Raw genomic sequence first — 24,731 nt, 5'->3', positions numbered from 1 at the left:
CTTACTGTGGAGACACATGCTGGAACTTTTTACTTTGAAATGTTTTGTAGTTTCTGAGTTATTTTCGTCTTTCTTTCAAATCCTCAAAAATGATGAAAAACGGCATGCTATAGTATGCCAACCGAGGCCATGGGCTATAGCCCATGGTCTCGGAGTGATTTTCGTCTTTTTTTCAAATCCTCAAAAATGATGAAAAACGGCATGCTATAGTATGCCATCCGAGGCCATGGGCTATAGCCCATGGTCTTGGAGTGATTTTAGCTTTTTTTCAAATCCTCAAAAATGATGAAAAACGGCATGCTATAGTATGCCGTTCGAGGCCATGGGTTGAACTTGAACCCACGGCCTGTGGCTCACATAGACAGCAGCTTATCACAGAGTGCCACCATGCTCTCTCTCTCCTCAGCTTTCCATCTCTTTGTAGTGTTCTTCTGGATGTTATTCTCCAAAACAGGCTGCAGAGTGAAAGTAGGAGGAACTCAGCTGGATTTGAACTCACAACCTCTGGCTCACATGGATCTCATCTTAACAAGGGTGCCACTGAGCTCGCTGTAATTTGAAGTTGTAAGTTGTTCTTCTTGGTGTGACTTTTAAAATGGGGCCTTGGGATCATGTACAGAGTATTTGAATGCTGTTTGCTGTGCATCAAAGGTGTCTTTAGTGCTTTTAAGTGTTATCGTGGATGTTAATCAGATAATACAGAGGAGAAACCATGACAGAACACAGACAGCCTGGTAACGCAATGTGTTAAGTGGCTCTCCACGTGATCCAGACGTTGTGGCTTCAAATCCCACTCTGGTCTTTACTCTGAAACTTTACTTTGAAGAAAGAAGAAGATGAAAGCACCCGGAAGTCTCACTCTGTCAGGCTATAAGGTAGTGATGGTGCAGTTGGTAAAGAAAAGGACCTTGAAGTCAGAAATTACTTTCACCTAAAAACTTAATTCACACTTTTTATAATTCAACTTACTGTGGAGACACATGCTGGAGCTTTTTACTTTGAAATGTTTTGTAGTTTCTGAGTTATTTAACTTAAACGCCCAATGCATTCTCAATGGCAATAGCACAAACTTTGGCATGCTACTAGTCCTACATACTTACACCTAGAAACCCCATTCAACCCTATTTAGGTTCATCTTACGGTGGACATGTTTGCCTGAAAAGGAATCTTTGAAATGTTTCATAGTTTTAGAAATATAGTGCTTTCAAATTTGAGAAAATTACAATGGGGCTCAATGGCAGCTCTATGGCACGTCAAAAATCACTTTCACCTAGAAACTCCATTCACACTTTTTATAATGCAGCTTACTGTGGAGACACATGCTGGAACTTTTTACTTTGAAATGTTTTGTAGTTTCTGAGTTATTTAACTTAAACGCCCAATGCATTCTCAATGGCAATAGCACAAACTTTGGCATGCTACTAGTCCTACATACTTACACCTAGAAACCCCATTCAACCCTATTTAGGTTCATCTTACGGTGGACATGTTTGCCTGAAAAGGAATCTTTGAAATGTTTCATAGTTTTAGAAATATAGTGCTTTCAAATTTGAGAAAATTACAATGGGGCTCAATGGCAGCTCTATGGCACGTCAAAAATCACTTTCACCTAGAAACTCCATTCACACTTTTTATAATGCAGCTTACTGTGGAGACACATGCTGGAACTTTTTACTTTGAAATGTTTTGTAGTTTCTGAGTTATTTAACTTAAACGCCCAATGCATTCTCAATGGCAATAGCACAAACTTTGGCATGCTACTAGTCCTACATACTTACACCTAGAAACCCCATTCAACCCTATTTAGGTTCATCTTACGGTGGACATGTTTGCCTGAAAAGGAATCTTTGAAATGTTTCATAGTTTTAGAAATATAGTGCTTTCAAATTTGAGAAAATTACAATGGGGCTCAATGGCAGCTCTATGGCACGTCAAAAATCACTTTCACCTAGAAACTCCATTCACACTTTTTATAATGCAGCTTACTGTGGAGACACATGCTGGAACTTTTTTCTTTGAAATGTTTTGTAGTTTCTGAGTTATTTAACTTAAACGCCCAATGCATTCTCAATGGCAATAGCACAAACTTTGGCATGCTACTAGTCCTACATACTTACACCTAGAAACCCCATTCAACCCTATTTAGGTTCATCTTACGGTGGACATGTTTGCCTGAAAAGGAATCTTTGAAATGTTTCATAGTTTTAGAAATATAGTGCTTTAAAATTAGATATTGGCACTTCAAAAATCACTTTCACCTAGAAACTCCATTCACACTTTTTATAATTCAGCTTACTGTGGAGACACATGCTGGAACTTTTTACTTTGAAATGTTTTGTAGTTTCTGAGTTATTTTCGTCTTTCTTTCAAATCCTCAAAAATGATGAAAAACGGCATGCTATAGTATGCCAACCGAGGCCATGGGCTATAGCCCATGGTCTCGGAGTGATTTTCGTCTTTTTTTCAAATCCTCAAAAATGATGAAAAACGGCATGCTATAGTATGCCATCCGAGGCCATGGGCTATAGCCCATGGTCTTGGAGTGATTTTAGCTTTTTTTCAAATCCTCAAAAATGATGAAAAACGGCATGCTATAGTATGCCGTTCGAGGCCATGGGTTGAACTTGAACCCACGGCCTGTGGCTCACATAGACAGCAGCTTATCACAGAGTGCCACCATGCTCTCTCTCTCCTCAGCTTTCCATCTCTTTGTAGTGTTCTTCTGGATGTTTTTCTCCAAAACAGGCTGCAGAGTGAAAGTAGGAGGAACTCAGCTGGATTTGAACTCACAACCTCTGGCTCACATGGATGTCATCTTAACAAGGGTGCCACTGAGCTCGCTGTAATTTGAAGTTGTAAGTTGTTCTTCTTGGTGTGACTTTTCAAATGGGGCCTTGGGATCATGTACAGAGTATTTGAATGCTGTTTGCTGTGCATCAAAGGTGTCTTTAGTGCTTTTAAGTGTTATCGTGGATGTTAATCAGATAATACAGAGGAGAAACCATGACAGAACACAGACAGCCTGGTAACGCAATGTGTTAGGTGGCTCTCCACGTGATCCAGACGTTGTGGCTTCAAATCCCACTCTGGTCTTTACTCTGAAACTTTACTTTGAAGAAAGAAGAAGATGAAAGCACCCGGAAGTCTCACTCTGTCAGGCTATAAGGTAGTGATGGTGCAGTTGGTAAAGAAAAGGACCTTGAAGTCAAAAATTACTTTCACCTAAAAACTTAATTCACACTTTTTATAGTGCAGCTTACTGTGGAGACACATGCTGGAGCTTTTTACTTTGAAATGTTTTGTAGTTTCTGAGTTATTTAACTTAAACGCCCAATGCATTCTCAATGGCAATAGCACAAACTTTGGCATGCTACTAGTCCTACATACTTACACCTAGAAACCCCATTCAACCCTATTTAGGTTCATCTTACGGTGGACATGTTTGCCTGAAAAGGAATCTTTGAAATGTTTCATAGTTTTAGAAATATAGTGCTTTCAAATTTGAGAAAATTACATTGGGGCTCAATGGCAGCTCTATGGCACATCAAAAATCACTTTCACCTAGAAACTCCATTCACACTTTTTATAATGCAGCTTACTGTGGAGACACATGCTGGAACTTTTTACTTTGAAATGTTTTGTAGTTTCTGAGTTATTTAACTTAAACGCCCAATGCATTCTCAATGGCAATAGCACAAATTTTGGCATGCTACTAGTCCTACATACTTACACCTAGAAACCCCATTCAACCCTATTTAGGTTCATCTTACGGTGGACATGTTTGCCTGAAAAGGAATCTTTGAAATGTTTCATAGTTTTAGAAATATAGTGCTTTCAAATTTGAGAAAATTACAATGGGGCTCAATGGCAGCTCTATGGCACGTCAAAAATCACTTTCACCTAGAAACTCCATTCACACTTTTTATAATGCAGCTTACTGTGGAGACACATGCTGGAACTTTTTACTTTGAAATGTTTTGTAGTTTCTGAGTTATTTAACTTAAACGCCCAATGCATTCTCAATGGCAATAGCACAAACTTTGGCATGCTACTAGTCCTACATACTTACACCTAGAAACCCCATTCAACCCTATTTAGGTTCATCTTACGGTGGACATGTTTGCCTGAAAAGGAATCTTTGAAATGTTTCATAGTTTTAGAAATATAGTGCTTTCAAATTAGATATTGGCACTTCAAAAATCACTTTCACCTAGAAACTCCATTCACACTTTTTATAATTCAGCTTACTGTGGAGACACATGCTGGAACTTTTTACTTTGAAATGTTTTGTAGTTTCTGAGTTATTTAACTTAAACGCCCAATGCATTCTCAATGGCAATAGCACAAACTTTGGCATGCTACTAGTCCTACATACTTACACCTAGAAACCCCATTCAACCCTATTTAGGTTCATCTTACGGTGGACATGTTTGCCTGAAAAGGAATCTTTGAAATGTTTAATAGTTTTAGAAATATAGTGCTTTCAAATTAGATATTGGCACTTCAAAAATCACTTTCACCTAGAAACTCCATTCACACTTTTTATAATTCAGCTTACTGTGGAGACACATGCTGGAACTTTTTACTTTGAAATGTTTTGTAGTTTCTGAGTTATTTTCGTCTTTCTTTCAAATCCTCAAAAATGATGAAAAACGGCATGCTATAGTATGCCAACCGAGACCATGGGCTATAGCCCATGGTCTCAGAGTGATTTTCGTCTTTTTTTCAAATCCTCAAAAATGATGAAAAACGGCATGCTATAGTATGCCAACCGAGGCCATGGGCTATAGCCCATGGTCCCGGAGTGATTTTCAGCTTTTTTTCAAATCCTCAAAAATGATGTAAAACGGCATGCTATAGTATGCCGTCCGAGGCCATGGACTGAACTTGAACCCACGGCCTGTGGCTCACATAGACAGCAGCTTATCACAGAGTGCCACCATGCTCTCTCTCTCCTCAGCTTTCCATCTCTTTCCAGTGTTCTTCTGGATGATATTCTCCAAAACAGGCTGCAGAGTGAAAGTAGGAGGAACTCAGCTGGATTTAAACTCACAACCTCTGGCTCACATGGATGTCATCTTAACAAGGGTGCCACTGAGCTCGCTGTAATTTGAAGTTGTAAGTTGTTCTTCTTGGTGTCACTTTTAAAATGGGGCCTTGGGATCATGTACAGAGTATTTGAATGCTGTTTGCTGTGCATCAAAGGTGTCTTTAGTGCTTTTAAGTGTTATCGTGGATGTTAATCAGATAATACAGAGGAGAAACCATGACAGAACACAGACAGCCTGGTAACGCAATGTGTTAAGTGGCTCTCCACGTGATCCAGACGTTGTGGCTTCAAATCCCACTCTGGTCTTTACTCTGAAACTTTACTTTGAAGAAAGAAGAAGATGAAAGCACCCGGAAGTCTCACTCTGTCAGGCTATAAGGTAGTGATGGTGCAGTTGGTAAAGAAAAGGACCTTGAAGTCAGAAATTACTTTCACCTAAAAACTTAATTCACACTTTTTATAATTCAACTTACTGTGGAGACACATGCTGGAGCTTTTTACTTTGAAATGTTTTGTAGTTTCTGAGTTATTTAACTTAAACGCCCAATGCATTCTCAATGGCAATAGCACAAACTTTGGCATGCTACTAGTCCTACATACTTACACCTAGAAACCCCATTCAACCCTATTTAGGTTCATCTTACGGTGGACATGTTTGCCTGAAAAGGAATCTTTGAAATGTTTCATAGTTTTAGAAATATAGTGCTTTCAAATTTGAGAAAATTACAATGGGGCTCAATGGCAGCTCTATGGCACGTCAAAAATCACTTTCACCTAGAAACTCCATTCACACTTTTTATAATGCAGCTTACTGTGGAGACACATGCTGGAACTTTTTACTTTGAAATGTTTTGTAGTTTCTGAGTTATTTAACTTAAACGCCCAATGCATTCTCAATGGCAATAGCACAAACTTTGGCATGCTACTAGTCCTACATACTTACACCTAGAAACCCCATTCAACCAACCTATTTAGGTTCATCTTACGGTGGACATGTTTGCCTGAAAAGGAATCTTTGAAATGTTTCATAGTTTTAGAAATATAGTGCTTTCAAATTAGATATTGGCACTTCAAAAATCACTTTCACCTAGAAACTCCATTCACACTTTTTATAATTCAGCTTACTGTGGAGACACATGCTGGAACTTTTTACTTTGAAATGTTTTGTAGTTTCTGAGTTATTTTCGTCTTTCTTTCAAATCCTCAAAAATGATGAAAAACGGCATGCTATAGTATGCCAACCGAGGCCATGGGCTATAGCCCATGGTCTCGGAGTGATTTTCGTCTTTTTTTCAAATCCTCAAAAATGATGAAAAACGGCATGCTATAGTATGCCATCCGAGGCTATGGGCTATAGCCCATGGTCTCGGAGTGATTTTCAGCTTTTTTTCAAATCCTCAAAAATGATGAAAAATGGCATGCTATAGTATGCCGTTCGAGGCCATGGGTTGAACTTGAACCCACGGCCTGTGGCTCACATAGACAGCAGCTTATCACAGAGTGCCACCATGCTCTCTCTCTCCTCAGCTTTCCATCTCTTTGTAGTGTTCTTCTGGATGTTATTCTCCAAAACAGGCTGCAGAGTGAAAGTAGGAGGAACTCAGCTGGATTTGAACTCACAACCTCTGGCTCACATGGATGTCATCTTAACAAGGGTGCCACTGAGCTCGCTGTAATTTGAAGTTGTAAGTTGTTCTTCTTGGTGTGACTTTTAAAATGGGGCCTTGGGATCATGTACAGAGTATTTGAATGCTGTTTGCTGTGCATCAAAGGTGTCTTTAGTGCTTTTAAGTGTTATCGTGGATGTTAATCAGATAATACAGAGGAGAAACCATGACAGAACACAGACAGCCTGGTAACGCAATGTGTTAAGTGGCTCTCCACGTGATCCAGACGTTGTGGCTTCAAATCCCACTCTGGTCTTTACTCTGAAACTTTACTTTGAAGAAAGAAGAAGATGAAAGCACCCGGAAGTCTCACTCTGTCAGGCTATAAGGTAGTGATGGTGCAGTTGGTAAAGAAAAGGACCTTGAAGTCTCACTCTGTCAGGCTATAAGGTAGTGATGGTGAAGTCTCACTCTGTCAGGCTATAAGGTAGTGATGGTGAAGTCTCACTCTGTCAGGCTATAAGGTAGTGATGGTGAAGTCTCACTCTGTCAGGCTATAAGGTAGTGATGGTGAAGTCTCACTCTGTCAGGCTATAAGGTAGTGATGGTGAAGTCTCACTCTGTCAGGCTATAAGGTAGTGATGGTGCAGTTGGTAAAGAAAAGGACCTTGAAGTCAAAAATTACTTTCACCTAAAAACTTAATTCACACTTTTTATAATTCAACTTACTGTGGAGACACATGCTGTAGCTTTTTACTTTGAAATGTTTTATAGTTTCTGAGTTATTTAACTTAAACGCCCAATGCATTCTCAATGGCAATAGCACAAACTTTGGCATGCTACTAGTCCTACATACTTACACCTAGAAACCCCATTCAACCCTATTTAGGTTCATCTTATGGTGGACATGTTTGCCTGAAAAGGAATCTTTGAAATGTTTCATAGTTTTAGAAATATAGTGCTTTCAAATTTGAGAAAATTACAATGGGGCTCAATGGCAGCTCTATGGCACGTCAAAAATCACTTTCACCTAGAAACTCCATTCACACTTTTTATAATGCAGCTTACTGTGGAGACACATGCTGGAACTTTTTACTTTGAAATGTTTTGTAGTTTCTGAGTTATTTAACTTAAACGCCCAATGCATTCTCAATGGCAATAGCACAAACTTTGGCATGCTACTAGTCCTACATACTTACACCTAGAAACCCCATTCAACCCTATTTAGGTTCATCTTACGGTGGACATGTTTGCCTGAAAAGGAATCTTTGAAATGTTTCATAGTTTTAGAAATATAGTGCTTTCAAATTTGAGAAAATTACAATGGGGCTCAATGGCAGCTCTATGGCACGTCAAAAATCACTTTCACCTAGAAACTCCATTCACACTTTTTATAATGCAGCTTACTGTGGAGACACATGCTGGAACTTTTTACTTTGAAATGTTTTGTAGTTTCTGAGTTATTTAACTTAAACGCCCAATGCATTCTCAATGGCAATAGCACAAACTTTGGCATGCTACTAGTCCTACATACTTACACCTAGAAACCCCATTCAACCCTATTTAGGTTCATCTTACGGTGGACATGTTTGCCTGAAAAGGAATCTTTGAAATGTTTCATAGTTTTAGAAATATAGTGCTTTCAAATTAGATATTGGCACTTCAAAAATCACTTTCACCTAGAAACTCCATTCACACTTTTTATAATTCAGCTTACTGTGGAGACACATGCTGGAACTTTTTACTTTGAAATGTTTTGTAGTTTCTGAGTTATTTTCGTCTTTCTTTCAAATCCTCAAAAATGATGAAAAACGGCATGCTATAGTATGCCAACCGAGGCCATGGGCTATAGCCCATGGTCTCGGAGTGATTTTCGTCTTTTTTTCAAATCCTCAAAAATGATGAAAAACGGCATGCTATAGTATGCCATCCGAGGCCATGGGCTATAGCCCATGGTCTTGGAGTGATTTTAGCTTTTTTTCAAATCCTCAAAAATGATGAAAAACGGCATGCTATAGTATGCCGTTCGAGGCCATGGGTTGAACTTGAACCCACGGCCTGTGGCTCACATAGACAGCAGCTTATCACAGAGTGCCACCATGCTCTCTCTCTCCTCAGCTTTCCATCTCTTTGTAGTGTTCTTCTGGATGTTATTCTCCAAAACAGGCTGCAGAGTGAAAGTAGGAGGAACTCAGCTGGATTTGAACTCACAACCTCTGGCTCACATGGATGTCATCTTAACAAGGGTGCCACTGAGCTCGCTGTAATTTGAAGTTGTAAGTTGTTCTTCTTGGTGTGACTTTTAAAATGGGGCCTTGGGATCATGTACAGAGTATTTGAATGCTGTTTGCTGTGCATCAAAGGTGTCTTTAGTGCTTTTAAGTGTTATCGTGGATGTTAATCAGATAATACAGAGGAGAAACCATGACAGAACACAGACAGCCTGGTAACGCAATGTGTTAAGTGGCTCTCCACGTGATCCAGACGTTGTGGCTTCAAATCCCACTCTGGTCTTTACTCTGAAACTTTACTTTGAAGAAAGAAGAAGATGAAAGCACCCGGAAGTCTCACTCTGTCAGGCTATAAGGTAGTGATGGTGCAGTTGGTAAAGAAAAGGACCTTGAAGTCAAAAATTACTTTCACCTAAAAACTTAATTCACACTTTTTATAATTCAACTTACTGTGGAGACACATGCTGGAGCTTTTTACTTTGAAATGTTTTGTAGTTTCTGAGTTATTTAACTTAAACGCCCAATGCATTCTCAATGGCAATAGCACAAACTTTGGCATGCTACTAGTCCTACATACTTACACCTAGAAACCCCATTCAACCCTATTTAGGTTCATCTTACGGTGGACATGTTTGCCTGAAAAGGAATCTTTGAAATGTTTCATAGTTTTAGAAATATAGTGCTTTCAAATTTGAGAAAATTACAATGGGGCTCAATGGCAGCTCTATGGCACGTCAAAAATCACTTTCACCTAGAAACTCCATTCACACTTTTTATAATGCAGCTTACTGTGGAGACACATGCTGGAACTTTTTACTTTGAAATGTTTTGTAGTTTCTGAGTTATTTAACTTAAACGCCCAATGCATTCTCAATGGCAATAGCACAAACTTTGGCATGCTACTAGTCCTACATACTTACACCTAGAAACCCCATTCAACCCTATTTAGGTTCATCTTACGGTGGACATGTTTGCCTGAAAAGGAATCTTTGAAATGTTTCATAGTTTTAGAAATATAGTGCTTTCAAATTTGAGAAAATTACAATGGGGCTCAATGGCAGCTCTATGGCACGTCAAAAATCACTTTCACCTAGAAACTCCATTCACACTTTTTATAATGCAGCTTACTGTGGAGACACATGCTGGAACTTTTTACTTTGAAATGTTTTGTAGTTTCTGAGTTATTTAACTTAAACGCCCAATGCATTCTCAATGGCAATAGCACAAACTTTGGCATGCTACTAGTCCTACATACTTACACCTAGAAACCCCATTCAACCCTATTTAGGTTCATCTGACGGTGGACATGTTTGCCTGAAAAGGAATCTTTGAAATGTTTCATAGTTTTAGAAATATAGTGCTTTCAAATTAGATATTGGCACTTCAAAAATCACTTTCACCTAGAAACTCCATTCACACTTTTTATAATTCAGCTTACTGTGGAGACACATGCTGGAACTTTTTACTTTGAAATGTTTTGTAGTTTCTGAGTTATTTAACTTAAACGCCCAATGCATTCTCAATGGCAATAGCACAAACTTTGGCATGCTACTAGTCCTACATACTTACACCTAGAAACCCCATTCAACCCTATTTAGGTTCATCTTACGGTGGACATGTTTGCCTGAAAAGGAATCTTTGAAATGTTTCATAGTTTTAGAAATATAGTGCTTTCAAATTAGATATTGGCACTTCAAAAATCACTTTCACCTATAGAAACTCCATTCACACTTTTTATAATTCAGCTTACTGTGGAGACACATGCTGGAACTTTTTACTTTGAAATGTTTTGTAGTTTCTGAGTTATTTTCGTCTTTCTTTCAAATCCTCAAAAATGATGAAAAACGGCATGCTATAGTATGCCAACCGAGACCATGGGCTATAGCCCATGGTCTCAGAGTGATTTTCGTCTTTTTTTCAAATCCTCAAAAATGATGAAAAACGGCATGCTATAGTATGCCAACCGAGGCCATGGGCTATAGCCCATGGTCCCGGAGTGATTTTCAGCTTTTTTTCAAATCCTCAAAAATGATGTAAAACGGCATGCTATAGTATGCCGTCCGAGGCCATGGACTGAACTTGAACCCACGGCCTGTGGCTCACATAGACAGCAGCTTATCACAGAGTGCCACCATGCTCTCTCTCTCCTCAGCTTTCCATCTCTTTCCAGTGTTCTTCTGGATGATATTCTCCAAAACAGGCTGCAGAGTGAAAGTAGGAGGAACTCAGCTGGATTTAAACTCACAACCTCTGGCTCACATGGATGTCATCTTAACAAGGGTGCCACTGAGCTCGCTGTAATTTGAAGTTGTAAGTTGTTCTTCTTGGTGTCACTTTTAAAATGGGGCCTTGGGATCATGTACAGAGTATTTGAATGCTGTTTGCTGTGCATCAAAGGTGTCTTTAGTGCTTTTAAGTGTTATCGTGGATGTTAATCAGATAATACAGAGGAGAAACCATGACAGAACACAGACAGCCTGGTAACGCAATGTGTTAAGTGGCTCTCCACGTGATCCAGACGTTGTGGCTTCAAATCCCACTCTGGTCTTTACTCTGAAACTTTACTTTGAAGAAAGAAGAAGATGAAAGCACCCGGAAGTCTCACTCTGTCAGGCTATAAGGTAGTGATGGTGCAGTTGGTAAAGAAAAGGACCTTGAAGTCAGAAATTACTTTCACCTAAAAACTTAATTCACACTTTTTATAATTCAACTTACTGTGGAGACACATGCTGGAGCTTTTTACTTTGAAATGTTTTGTAGTTTCTGAGTTATTTAACTTAAACGCCCAATGCATTCTCAATGGCAATAGCACAAACTTTGGCATGCTACTAGTCCTACATACTTACACCTAGAAACCCCATTCAACCCTATTTAGGTTCATCTTACGGTGGACATGTTTGCCTGAAAAGGAATCTTTGAAATGTTTCATAGTTTTAGAAATATAGTGCTTTCAAATTTGAGAAAATTACAATGGGGCTCAATGGCAGCTCTATGGCACGTCAAAAATCACTTTCACCTAGAAACTCCATTCACACTTTTTATAATGCAGCTTCACTAGGAAAGACCAAGCATCAGACATGAGAACCTTTTAGATGGTTTATTGAATAGATGTGGCGCGTGGACGTTTATGTACTCGTCGCATGGGGGAGGAGCATGGGACGTGAGGCATAAACGGCCACGGCAGGAGAGGTGAGGGTGAAGCCAGCATGGTCATCGAAGGTCAGCACCACACGCTTTCTTGCAAGAGTGCGGTGTGCGGCTTAGATGGCCAGGGGCGGGAGGGGATGCCATGACGGGCCTGATCATCCAATGTCACGACCCCACGCAAGCGTGAAGTGTGCGGCTTGGGTGGTCGCGGCACGCATGACATGGGGCGCCGGCGTGACCGTCCAGGGGCATCACTACTCGCGAACGTGTAGCATGCGGCTTGGATAGTCAGGTCGGGGGGGGGATGCCATTAGAGGTACTCAGCAAGAACATCGAAGGTCATCACCGCACGCGAGCGTGCAGTGTGCGGCTTAGATGGCGCGGGGCACGAATGGCATCGGGTGCTTGATCATCGAAGGTCAGCACCACACGCTTTCTTGCAAGAGTGCGGTGTGCGGCTTAGATGGTCAGAGCACAGGTGAGGGCGTGGGGCATGAATGGCGTCGACGTGAGCACAGGACGTCGGCGACAGGGATCATGGCGTCGACGTGAGCACAGGACGTCGGCAACGGGGATCATGGCGTCGACGTGAGCACAGGACGTCGGCGACAGGGATCAGGTTCGAGGGGGCGTGGACCCAGGTACTTTGGCTTAGGGGTCGAGGCGAGCGCCTGTGTGATTGTGTTGGAACCCCAAAAGTATCTTACCCTCGGGTTACGAGACCATGGAGAGCTGGGCATTGTGCAGGTCCGGGGCGTTGGTGCGGATGTAGCCGTGGTAGGCCTGGGACGACCACCGGCCGAGGATCTGGATCACGTGGTCGGGAACTCCCTTGCTCGAAGCCGTGGATGCTGCTCCGATTCTGAAGGAGTGGCCTGAGAAGTGTTCTGGGGAGATTCCCGCTTTGGTGAGGACCAGGCGGAGGTGGGAATGGAACCAGGTGCGGGTGGCGACTGAACCACTGTTGGTGATGAAGAGGGGATCCGATGGTGTAGCGTGCTGGGCACGTCGGGAGAGAGAGTGGTTAGCGAGGGGCTCGTAGGGGCTGAGGAAGGCATTGAGTTTGTAGAGGAAGATGGGGGTGGTTTTACCAAACTGGTCCGTTTTGCTGTGCTTGATGGTGAAGATGAGGGAGGAAGTGCTGTGGATGGTTAGGTCGGCCAGCCTGGGATGGAGAGCTGGGTCGAACCTGGAGTTGGAGGAGGTGAACTCAGAGCATCTCAAAAACCCAAAAAAGGCTAAAAGGAACATGGCCTCGAGCGTGGCGTCGGTGTGGGGGTCTGAGTAGCCTGTGCGGAGGATGTGGATGCAGCTGGTTAGGATTTCGGCTGTGAGGGGTTGGCGTTGGGGGGGGAGTTTTGGCTCGATCCTCTGGAAGCCTTTGAGTAGGAGGGTGGTCTGAGGATGTTGTATGGATGGATGGGGAGAGCCGGTTATGAGTTTTGTGAAGAAGTTGATGCCGCACAGGTAGACTCGGATGGTTGATGTCCTGGCGGTTGTGGAATGGAGGTAACTGATGTAGGAAGAGAGGGTGATGAGGTCCGAGGATGGGAAGTGGACGTGGAAGAGGGTGTGGAAGGACTGGAAGTTCTTCCAGGCTGTCCAGTAGGAGGAGAGGGTGGATGGGGCAATGCCTTGCAGGATCGTGTGCCGGGAGTGGGTGAGGAGGTGGTGAAACGGGTGGTTTAGGGGAAGGTCATCTCCGAAAAGGGTGGAACCGGGGTTGGTGTCGGGTCGGCTTCTGGGGCCAAGCTCCTGAATTTCTGAAAGGAAAAGCGGGAAAGAGCGTCAGCGATGGTGTTCTGGTGACCGGGGATGTGGGCTGCGCGAAGTATGAAGTTTTTTGTGACGGTTATCCAGGTGAGTCTGCGGAGGAGGGCCATGATGGGGAGTGAGGAGGATCTGCCTTTGTTGATGATGTGCACTGTAGTGAGGTTGTCGGAGTGGATCAGGATGGACCTGCTGGCCCATTCTGAACCCCAGAGGGAAGCCGCCACGACTATGGGGTAGCTCGTAGAGCGCGGAAGAGTGGACGTCGCTGGCTGACTGGGCCAGCAGCGCCTGGGGCCACTTGGCAGCGAACCACCGACCTCCGAAGTACCCCCCGTACCCGATGGAAGGTGCTGCGTCGGTGAAAAGCTGCAGATCCTCTGGAGATGACGCGAAGTCCTGATAGAAAAAGGTGATGCCATTCCAGTGGGTCAGGAGCTGGTGCCACAGTCTCAGTTCCGAGTGGCACTCGGGAGTGAAGGTGACTTGGTGGTGGAGCGAGGGGACTGAAGATGCCAGGAGGAGGAGGTGGGAAATGAAGGAGCGGCCTTGGGGGATGATGCGAATGGCGTAATTGAAGTGGCCAAGGAGTGAGAGGAGCTGCTGCTTGGTGCACTGCGGGGCGGCGAGGTGGTCGGAGATGAGGAGTAGGATGCGGTTGAGCTTGTCTGGGGGGAGTGAGGCTTGGAAAGTGACGGAGTTGAGCGTGATGCCGAGGAACTCTATGGTGGTGAGGGGGCCTTCAGTTTTTTCGGCTGCGAGGGGGATTCCGAGGCGGTTGAAGACGGACTTGAGGATTGTGAGGCTTCTTGCTGGTGGTGCTGATGGGGGGTCGACTGTGAGGAAGTCGTCGAGAAGATGGACCAGGTATGGGAGTTTGTAGTTGTTAGTGAGGATCCAGCAGAGGAGTTCGGAGAGGTTGTCAAAGAGTTTTGGGCTACTCTTACAGCCAAAGGTCAGGCGGACGGCAAAGTAAAAGGAATTGTCCCAGTGGACACCGAACAGGTGCCAAGAGTCTGGGTGGAGTGGCAAAACTTTGAAGGCGGCGGTGATGTCGGCCTTGGACAACCAGGCGTTGCGGCCGGCAAGACGGATGAGGTTAATGGCGTGGTCGACGGTGGCATATTGGAGGGAGAAGTCTTCGCTGGGGATGAGGCTGTTGATGCTGGGGACGTGGGTGCCGTGGGGTGATGAGAGGTCGATTATGAGTCTTTTCTTGCCTGAATACTTGCGGGTGGCTATGCCAATGGGGCTGATGCGGTAGGTAGGGAAGGGGGGGGAGGGAAAGGGGCCGATCATGAAGCCGTTCTTAACCTCCTTTTGGAGGAGGGAAAGAACGGTCCCTGGATCGGTGGTGGCGGACAGGAGGTTGTCGCAGGTGTGGCTGGAGGAAGGTAGGGTGATGAGTCCGGGGGAGAAACCATGGTTGAGGCCGTCTAGGAAGAAGCGGATGAAGGTGGGATTGGGGTGGTTGGAGAGTTCCTTGGCTAGCTCTGGGATGATGATGGGGGTGGTGAGGTGTTTGGCCAGTCAGCTGCGTGATGGAGGTTTGGCCTGTTTGTTGGTGCAGTTGATGCGGGTGTGAGCTTTGCCACAGAAGGTGCAGATATGAAGCATGCGGCATGAGGACATGTCGCAGCCGCCTTCGTTATAGTTATTGCAAACCATCTTGCTCCCGATGAACAGGAGCGGACGGCCGCGCCTGTCTCTGGCGTGGCTGGGGGAGGGAAGGGGTTTGGTGGAGGTGGTGACGCTGAAGAGGGAGGGGATGGTGGAGCTGGTTTGGAGTGGAGCATGGGGGCGGGGTTCTGGGGCTATGAAGGTGCAGAGGGTGGTGGGGTGGGTGGGGCAGTTGCAAAGACTGCAGGCTTCGGAGGTTTTTCCTGCAAAAATACGGCAGTATAGCTCCAGGTCGAGGGAGCCCCAGTACGTGCCTGTATTAAATTGCTGGAGTCTGGAGGCGGCCCTGGCAGAGAATTGGCGATGGTATTCATAAAAAAGGCTGCCTCCGAAGCGGGCGCAAAGGTCCATGCATAGATAGAGGTGGTCGTCGAGCTCTTGGCGGCGGGAAGGGTAGGTGGTGCAGAGGATGTCGCGGAAAATGGAGAAGGCTAAGACGAACTCGGTGGGTGTGAGGACGGAGGAAGTGGATGGGGAGAGGTCGCGGAGAGTGATGGAGACTCCTTCTACGGTGACGGATCGGTGTTGGGCGGTGCTGGCGGAGGGGCGGATGAGGGAGGAAAGGTCAGTGTCCATACCTTGGAGGATTTGGGATCGGAGGGATGAGGAGACCATGGGGGCGTTGAGGGCGATGGCTGATGGCGGGACGGGTGCTGGCGTGGCTGTAGCAAGGGAGAAGGAAGGAGGGGGGGGGGGGGTTGGGGAACACTGGGTGGGGGGGGAGAAAAGACATGTTAAATTGGGGGGCACTGGGCGCTGCTGGGGGAAATCCTAGGGTGGCTGGGGGACCTCCTAGGGCCGCTGGGGGACCTCCTAGGGAAGATGGAGCCTGGAATGGGAAGGATAGGTTGTACTGGAGGAGGGGGGAGGTGGGGTGGGGGGGGTGGAGGTGGGGTGCTGCGGCCTGCTGGAAATAGGAGGGAGGGACGGGTGGGGCAGAAGGGAGAAAACCAGGTGGAATTAGTTTGGTAGTGTGTGGTGGATGGAGGGTACTGGCCGTTTGCATGGTAAATGGGGCTGAAGTGGCTGGAGCTCCTATGGTTGAGTGGTGGGAATGGAGATGGTGGGTGTCTGGGGAGAGTGAGTGTCTCTTGAAAGTCACTGTGGCAGCGGAACGCTGCGTGACGTCACCGGAGCGGGACGGAGCCGCCGACTTTGTGGCGGCGCCGCCACGCGACGTGGCAGCCCGACGCGAGGGGTTTCCGCGACGCGACGGCGCTGCCTGCTGCGCGACGACGCCACCACTCGGCCGAGCGGACGCCCGGGAAGCGTCTCCTGGGCTGGGTGGATGACGCGTGACGTCACGGCTGTGCGACGAAGTCGCGTTGGCTGGCGAGGCTGCTGTTGTTGCGCTGTTGCTGAGCTGAGCAACGCGGGTGGATGTGAGGAGAGTAAACAAGGCTAGCTTGTTTGCTGAGCGGGTGAAGTTGATGCCCTTGGTGATGAGGGCTCTCTGAAGGCCGACTACGGTCCAATCCGACACGAGCGTTGGTGCTGGTAGGTTGGAGCCGCGCGGAGAGGCGACAGGAAGGCTGGTAGGAGAAGCCGCTGCTGCTTGAGCCTGCTGGCCGAGGCGGCGGGATGAGGTGCGGGATGGCTTGGGCTGCTGGACCGGTACCGGGTTCTGCTGGTGCCCGTCTCCTGACGGGGAGGAACGTGGACCCTCGTGGAACTCCCGGGGTGTCCGATCCATGGACGCGGCGGAACCGGGAGGTACGGTCGCAACTGACCTGAGCCTACCGCGGAGGTGCTCTGGGGTGTCGGGCACGAAGAGGAGGTCGGCGGCGACGACGGCTCGGTGAGTACCGGTGTCGGCGGCGGCGGGTTCGTTGGCGGGTATGCCGACGAATAGATCCTCGTTGTCCGAGGCGTGGATATTCAGCTGGGCTTCCATACTGAACGTTGGTGCAAGCTGAGGTGAGCTAGATGAGAAAATATACTCGTATGTTTTCTCTTGGCGTTGGTGTGTGCTTGTTTACTGGAAACTGGCACACTGGCATTTTTTTAAACTTGTGTTTAAATACCCCCGGTGGTAGGTGAGGGAGGAGTGGCCAGGTTGGTTGGAGGTGGGTGAGTGGTTGGCAAGGGTGGCAAGGGTGGAGTTGGCAGTGGCAGGTGGGTTGAGCTAGGTAGTCATCTGCTTGGCCAAACCTCCCGAACCTCAGTTGTTCCAACTCCATTTACTGTGGAGACACATGCTGGAACTTTTTACTTTGAAATGTTTTGTAGTTTCTGAGTTATTTAACTTAAACGCCCAATGCATTCTCAATGGCAATAGCACAAACTTTGGCATGCTACTAGTCCTACATACTTACACCTAGAAACCCCATTCAACCCTATTTAGGTTCATCTTACGGTGGACATGTTTGCCTGAAAAGGAATCTTTGAAATGTTTCATAGTTTTAGAAATATAGTGCTTTCAAATTTGAGAAAATTACAATGGGGCTCAATGGCAGCTCTATGGCACGTCAAAAATCACTTTCACCTAGAAACTCCATTCACACTTTTTATAATGCAGCTTACTGTGGAGACACATGCTGGAACTTTTTACTTTGAAATGTTTTGTAGTTTCTGAGTTATTTAACTTAAACGCCCAATGCATTCTCAATGGCAATAGCACAAACTTTGGCATGCTACTAGTCCTACATACTTACACCTAGAAACCCCATTCAACCCTATTTAGGTTCATCTTACGGTGGACATGTTTGCCTGAAAAGGAATCTTTGAAATGTTTCATAGTTTTAGAAATATAGTGCTTTCAAATTTGAGAAAATTACAATGGGGCTCAATGGCAGCTCTATGGCACGTCAAAAATCACTTTCACCTAGAAACTCCATTCACACTTTTTATAATGCAGCTTACTGTGGAGACACATGCTGGAACTTTTTTCTTTGAAATGTTTTGTAGTTTCTGAGTTATTTAACTTAAACGCCCAATGCATTCTCAATGGCAATAGCACAAACTTTGGCATGCTACTAGTCCTACATACTTACACCTAGAAACCCCATTCAACCCTATTTAGGTTCATCTTACGGTGGACATGTTTGCCTGAAAAGGAATCTTTGAAATGTTTCATAGTTTTAGAAATATAGTGCTTTCAAATTAGATATTGGCACTTCAAAAATCACTTTCACCTAGAAACTCCATTCACACTTTTTATAATTCAGCTTACTGTGGAGACACATGCTGGAACTTTTTACTTTGAAATGTTTTGTAGTTTCTGAGTTATTTTCGTCTTTCTTTCAAATCCTCAAAAATGATGAAAAACGGCATGCTATAGTATGCCAACCGAGGCCATGGGCTATAGCCCATGGTCTCGGAGTGATTTTCGTCTTTTTTTCAAATCCTCAAAAATGATGAAAAACGGCATGCTATAGTATGCCATCCGAGGCCATGGGCTATAGCCCATGGTCTTGGAGTGATTTTAGCTTTTTTTCAAATCCTCAAAAATGATGAAAAACGGCATGCTATAGTATGCCGTTCGAGGCCATGGGTTGAACTTGAACCCACGGCCTGTGGCTCACATAGACAGCAGCTTATCACAGAGTGCCACCATGCTCTCTCTCTCCTCAGCTTTCCATCTCTTTGTAGTGTTCTTCTGGATGTTATTCTCCAAAACAGGCTGCAGAGTGAAAGTAGGAGGAACTCAGCTGGATTTGAACTCACAACCTCTGGCTCACATGGATGTCATCTTAACAAGGGTGCCACTGAGCTCGCTGTAATTTGAAGTTGTAAGTTGTTCTTCTTGGTGTGACTTTTAAAATGGGGCCTTGGGATCATGTACAGAGTATTTGAATGCTGTTTGCTGTGCATCAAAGGTGTCTTTAGTGCTTTTAAGTGTTATCGTGGATGTTAATCAGATAATACAGAGGAGAAACCATGACAGAACACAGACAGCCTGGTAACGCAATGTGTTAAGTGGCTCTCCACGTGATCCAGACGTTGTGGCTTCAAATCCCACTCTGGTCTTTACTCTGAAACTTTACTTTGAAGAAAGAAGAAGATGAAAGCACCCGGAAGTCTCACTCTGTCAGGCTATAAGGTAGTGATGGTGCAGTTGGTAAAGAAAAGGACCTTGAAGTCAGAAATTACTTTCACCTAAAAACTTAATTCACACTTTTTATAATTCAACTTACTGTGGAGACACATGCTGGAGCTTTTTACTTTGAAATGTTTTGTAGTTTCTGAGTTATTTAACTTAAATGCCCAATGCATTCTCAATGGCAATAGCACAAACTTTGGCATGCTACTAGTCCTACATACTTACACCTAGAAACCCCATTCAACCCTATTTAGGTTCATCTTACGGTGGACATGTTTGCCTGAAAAGGAATCTTTGAAATGTTTCATAGTTTTAGAAATATAGTGCTTTCAAATTTGAGAAAATTACAATGGGGCTCAATGGCAGCTCTATGGCACGTCAAAAATCACTTTCACCTAGAAACTCCATTCACACTTTTTATAATGCAGCTTACTGTGGAGACACATGCTGGAACTTTTTACTTTGAAATGTTTTGTAGTTTCTGAGTTATTTAACTTAAACGCCCAATGCATTCTCAATGGCAATAGCACAAACTTTGGCATGCTACTAGTCCTACATACTTACACCTAGAAACCCCATTCAACCCTATTTAGGTTCATCTTACGGTGGACATGTTTGCCTGAAAAGGAATCTTTGAAATGTTTCATAGTTTTAGAAATATAGTGCTTTCAAATTAGCTATTGGCACTTCAAAAAATCACTTTCACCTAGAAACTCCATTCACACTTTTTATTATTCAGCTTACTGTGGAGACACATGCTGGAACTTTTTACTTTGAATTGTTTTGTAGTTTCGGAGTTATTTTCGTCTTTTTTTCAAATCCTCAAAAATGATGAAAAACGGCATGCTATAGTATGCCGTTCGAGGCCATGGACTGAACTTGAACCCACGACCTGTGGCTCACATAGACAGCAGCTTATCGCAGAGTGCCACCATGCTCTCTCTCTCCTCAGCTTTCCATCTCTTTCCAGTGTTCTTCTGGATGTTATTCTCCAAAACAGGCTGCAGAGTGAAAGTAGGAGGAACTCAGCTGGATTTGAACTCACAACGTCTGGCTCACATGGATGTCATCTTAACAAGGGTGCCACTGAGCTCGCTGTCATTTGAAGTTGTAAGTGGTTCTTCTTGGTGTCACTTTTCAAATGGGGCCTTGGGATCATGTACAGAGCATTTGAATGCTGTTTTGCTGTGCATCAAAGGTGTCTTTAGTGCTTTTAAGTGTTATCGTGGATGTTAATCAGATAATACAGAGGAGAAACCATGACAGAACACAGACAGCCTGGTAGCGCAATGTGTTAAGTGGATGTCCACGTGATCCAGACGTTGTGGGTTCAAATCCCACTCTGGTCTTTACTCTGAAAGAAGAAGATAAAAGCACCCGGAAGTCTCACTCTGTCAGGCTATAAGGTAGTGATGGTGAAGTCTCACTCTGTCAGGCTATAAGGTAGTGATGGTGAAGTCTCACTCTGTCAGGCTATAAGGTAGTGATGGTGAAGTCTCACTCTGTCAGGCTATAAGGTAGTGATGGTGAAGTCTCACTCTGTCAGGCTATAAGGTAGTGATGGTGCAGTTGGTAAAGAAAAGGACCTTGAAGTCAAAAATCACTTTCACCTAAAAACTTCATTCACACTTTTTATAATGCAGCTTACTGTGGAGACACATGCTGGAGCTTTTTACTTTGAAATGTTTTGTAGTTTCTGAGTTATTTAACTTAAACGCCCAATGCATTCTCAATGGCAATAGCACAAACTTTGGCATGCTACTAGTCCTACGTACTTACACCTAGAAACCTTATTCAACCCTATTTAGGTTCATCTTACGGTGGACATGTTTGCCTGAAAAGGAATCTTTGAAATGTTTCATAGTTTTAGAAATATAGTGCTTTCAAATTAGATATTGGCACTTCAAAAATCACTTTCACCTAGAAACTCCATTCACACTTTTTATAATTCAGCTTACTGTGGAGACACATGCTGGAACTTTTTACTTTGAAATGTTTTGTAGTTTCTGAGTTATTTTCGTCTTTCTTTCAAATCCTCAAAAATGATGAAAAACGGCATGCTATAGTATGCCAACCGAGGCCATGGGCTATAGCCCATGGTCTCGGAGTGATTTTCGTCTTTTTTTCAAATCCTCAAAAATGATGAAAAACGGCATGCTATAGTATGCCATCCGAGGCCATGGGCTATAGCCCATGGTCTTGGAGTGATTTTAGCTTTTTTTCAAATCCTCAAAAATGATGAAAAACGGCATGCTATAGTATGCCGTTCGAGGCCATGGGTTGAACTTGAACCCACGGCCTGTGGCTCACATAGACAGCAGCTTATCACAGAGTGCCACCATGCTCTCTCTTCTCCTCAGCTTTCCATCTCTTTGTAGTGTTCTTCTGGATGTTTTTCTCCAAAACAGGCTGCAGAGTGAAAGTAGGAGGAACTCAGCTGGATTTGAACTCACAACCTCTGGCTCACATGGATGTCATCTTAACAAGGGTGCCACTGAGCTCGCTGTAATTTGAAGTTGTAAGTTGTTCTTCTTGGTGTGACTTTTAAAATGGGGCCTTGGGATCATGTACAGAGTATTTGAATGCTGTTTGCTGTGCATCAAAGGTGTCTTTAGTGCTTTTAAGTGTTATCGTGGATGTTAATCAGATAATACAGAGGAGAAACCATGACAGAACACAGACAGCCTGGTAACGCAATGTGTTAGGTGGCTCTCCACGTGATCCAGACGTTGTGGCTTCAAATCCCACTCTGGTCTTTACTCTGAAACTTTACTTTGAAGAAAGAAGAAGATGAAAGCACCCGGAAGTCTCACTCTGTCAGGCTATAAGGTAGTGATGGTGCAGTTGGTAAAGAAAAGGACCTTGAAGTCAAAAATTACTTTCACCTAAAAACTGAATTCACACTTTTTATAATGCAGCTTACTGTGGAGACACATGCTGGAGCTTTTTACTTTGAAATGTTTTGTAGTTTCTGAGTTATTTAACTTAAACGCCCAATGCATTCTCAATGGCAATAGCACAAACTTTGGCATGCTACTAGTCCTACATACTTACACCTAGAAACCCCATTCAACCCTATTTAGGTTCATCTTACGGTGGACATGTTTGCCTGAAAAGGAATCTTTGAAATGTTTCATAGTTTTAGAAATATAGTGCTTTCAAATTTGAGAAAATTACATTGGGGCTCAATGGCAGCTCTATGGCACGTCAAAAATCACTTTCACCTAGAAACTCCATTCACACTTTTTATAATGCAGCTTACTGTGGAGACACATGCTGGAACTTTTTACTTTGAAATGTTTTGTAGTTTCTGAGTTATTTAACTTAAACGCCCAATGCATTCTCAATGGCAATAGCACAAACTTTGGCATGCTACTAGTCCTACATACTTACACCTAGAAACCCCATTCAACCCTATTTAGGTTCATCTTACGGTGGACATGTTTGCCTGAAAAGGAATCTTTGAAATGTTTCATAGTTTTAGAAATATAGTGCTTTCAAATTTGAGAAAATTACAATGGGGCTCAATGGCAGCTCTATGGCACGTCAAAAATCACTTTCACCTAGAAACTCCATTCACACTTTTTATAATGCAGCTTACTGTGGAGACACATGCTGGAACTTTTTACTTTGAAATGTTTTGTAGTTTCTGAGTTATTTAACTTAAACGCCCAATGCATTCTCAATGGCAATAGCACAAACTTTGGCATGCTACTAGTCCTACATACTTACACCTAGAAACCCCATTCAACCCTATTTAGGTTCATCTTACGGTGGACATGTTTGCCTGAAAAGGAATCTTTGAAATGTTTCATAGTTTTAGAAATATAGTGCTTTCAAATTAGATATTGGCACTTCAAAAATCACTTTCACCTAGAAACTCCATTCACACTTTTTATAATTCAGCTTACTGTGGAGACACATGCTGGAACTTTTTACTTTGAAATGTTTTGTAGTTTCTGAGTTATTTAACTTAAACGCCCAATGCATTCTCAATGGCAATAGCACAAACTTTGGCATGCTACTAGTCCTACATACTTACACCTAGAAACCCCATTCAACCCTATTTAGGTTCATCTTACGGTGGACATGTTTGCCTGAAAAGGAATCTTTGAAATGTTTCATAGTTTTAGAAATATAGTGCTTTCAAATTAGATATTGGCACTTCAAAAATCACTTTCACCTAGAAACTCCATTCACACTTTTTATAATTCAGCTTACTGTGGAGACACATGCTGGAACTTTTTACTTTGAAATGTTTTGTAGTTTCTGAGTTATTTTCGTCTTTCTTTCAAATCCTCAAAAATGATGAAAAACGGCATGCTATAGTATGCCAACCGAGACCATGGGCTATAGCCCATGGTCTCGGAGTGATTTTCGTCTTTTTTTCAAATCCTCAAAAATGATGAAAAACGGCATGCTATAGTATGCCAACCGAGGCCATGGGCTATAGCCCATGGTCCCGGAGTGATTTTCAGCTTTTTTTCAAATCCTCAAAAGTGATGTAAAACGGCATGCTATAGTATGCCGTCCGAGGCCATGGACTGAACTTGAACCCATGGCCTGTGGCTCACATAGACAGCAGCTTATCACAGAGTGCCACCATGCTCTCTCTCTCCTCAGCTTTCCATCTCTTTCCAGTGTTCTTCTGGATGATATTCTCCAAAACAGGCTGCAGAGTGAAAGTAGGAGGAACTCAGCTGGATTTAAACTCACAACCTCTGGCTCACATGGATGTCATCTTAACAAGGGTGCCACTGAGCTCACTGTAATTTGAAGTTGTAAGTTGTTCTTCTTGGTGTCACTTTTAAAATGGGGCCTTGGGATCATGTACAGAGCATTTGAATGGTGTTTTGCTGTGCATCAAAGGTGTCTTTAGTGCTTTTAAGTGTTATCGTGGATGTTAATCAGATAATACAGAGGAGAAACCATGACAGAACACAGACAGCCTGGTAACGCAATGGGTTAAGTGGATGTCCACGTGATCCAGACGTTGTGGGTTCAAATCCCACTCTGGTCTTTACTCTGAAAGAAGAAGATAAAAGCACCCGGAAGTCTCACTCTGTCAGGCTATAAGGTAGTGATGGTGAAGTCTCACTCTGTCAGGCTATAAGGTAGTGATGGTGAAGTCTCACTCTGTCAAGGCTATAAGGTAGTGATGGTGCAGTTGGTAAAGAAAAGGACCTTGAAGTCAAAAATCACTT

The sequence above is a fragment of the Electrona antarctica genome (genome assembly GCF_951216825.1).
Source record: "Electrona antarctica genome assembly, chromosome: 6".
NCBI lineage: Eukaryota > Metazoa > Chordata > Actinopteri > Myctophiformes > Myctophidae > Electrona > Electrona antarctica.
Note: the sequence above shows the minus strand (reverse complement) of the source record.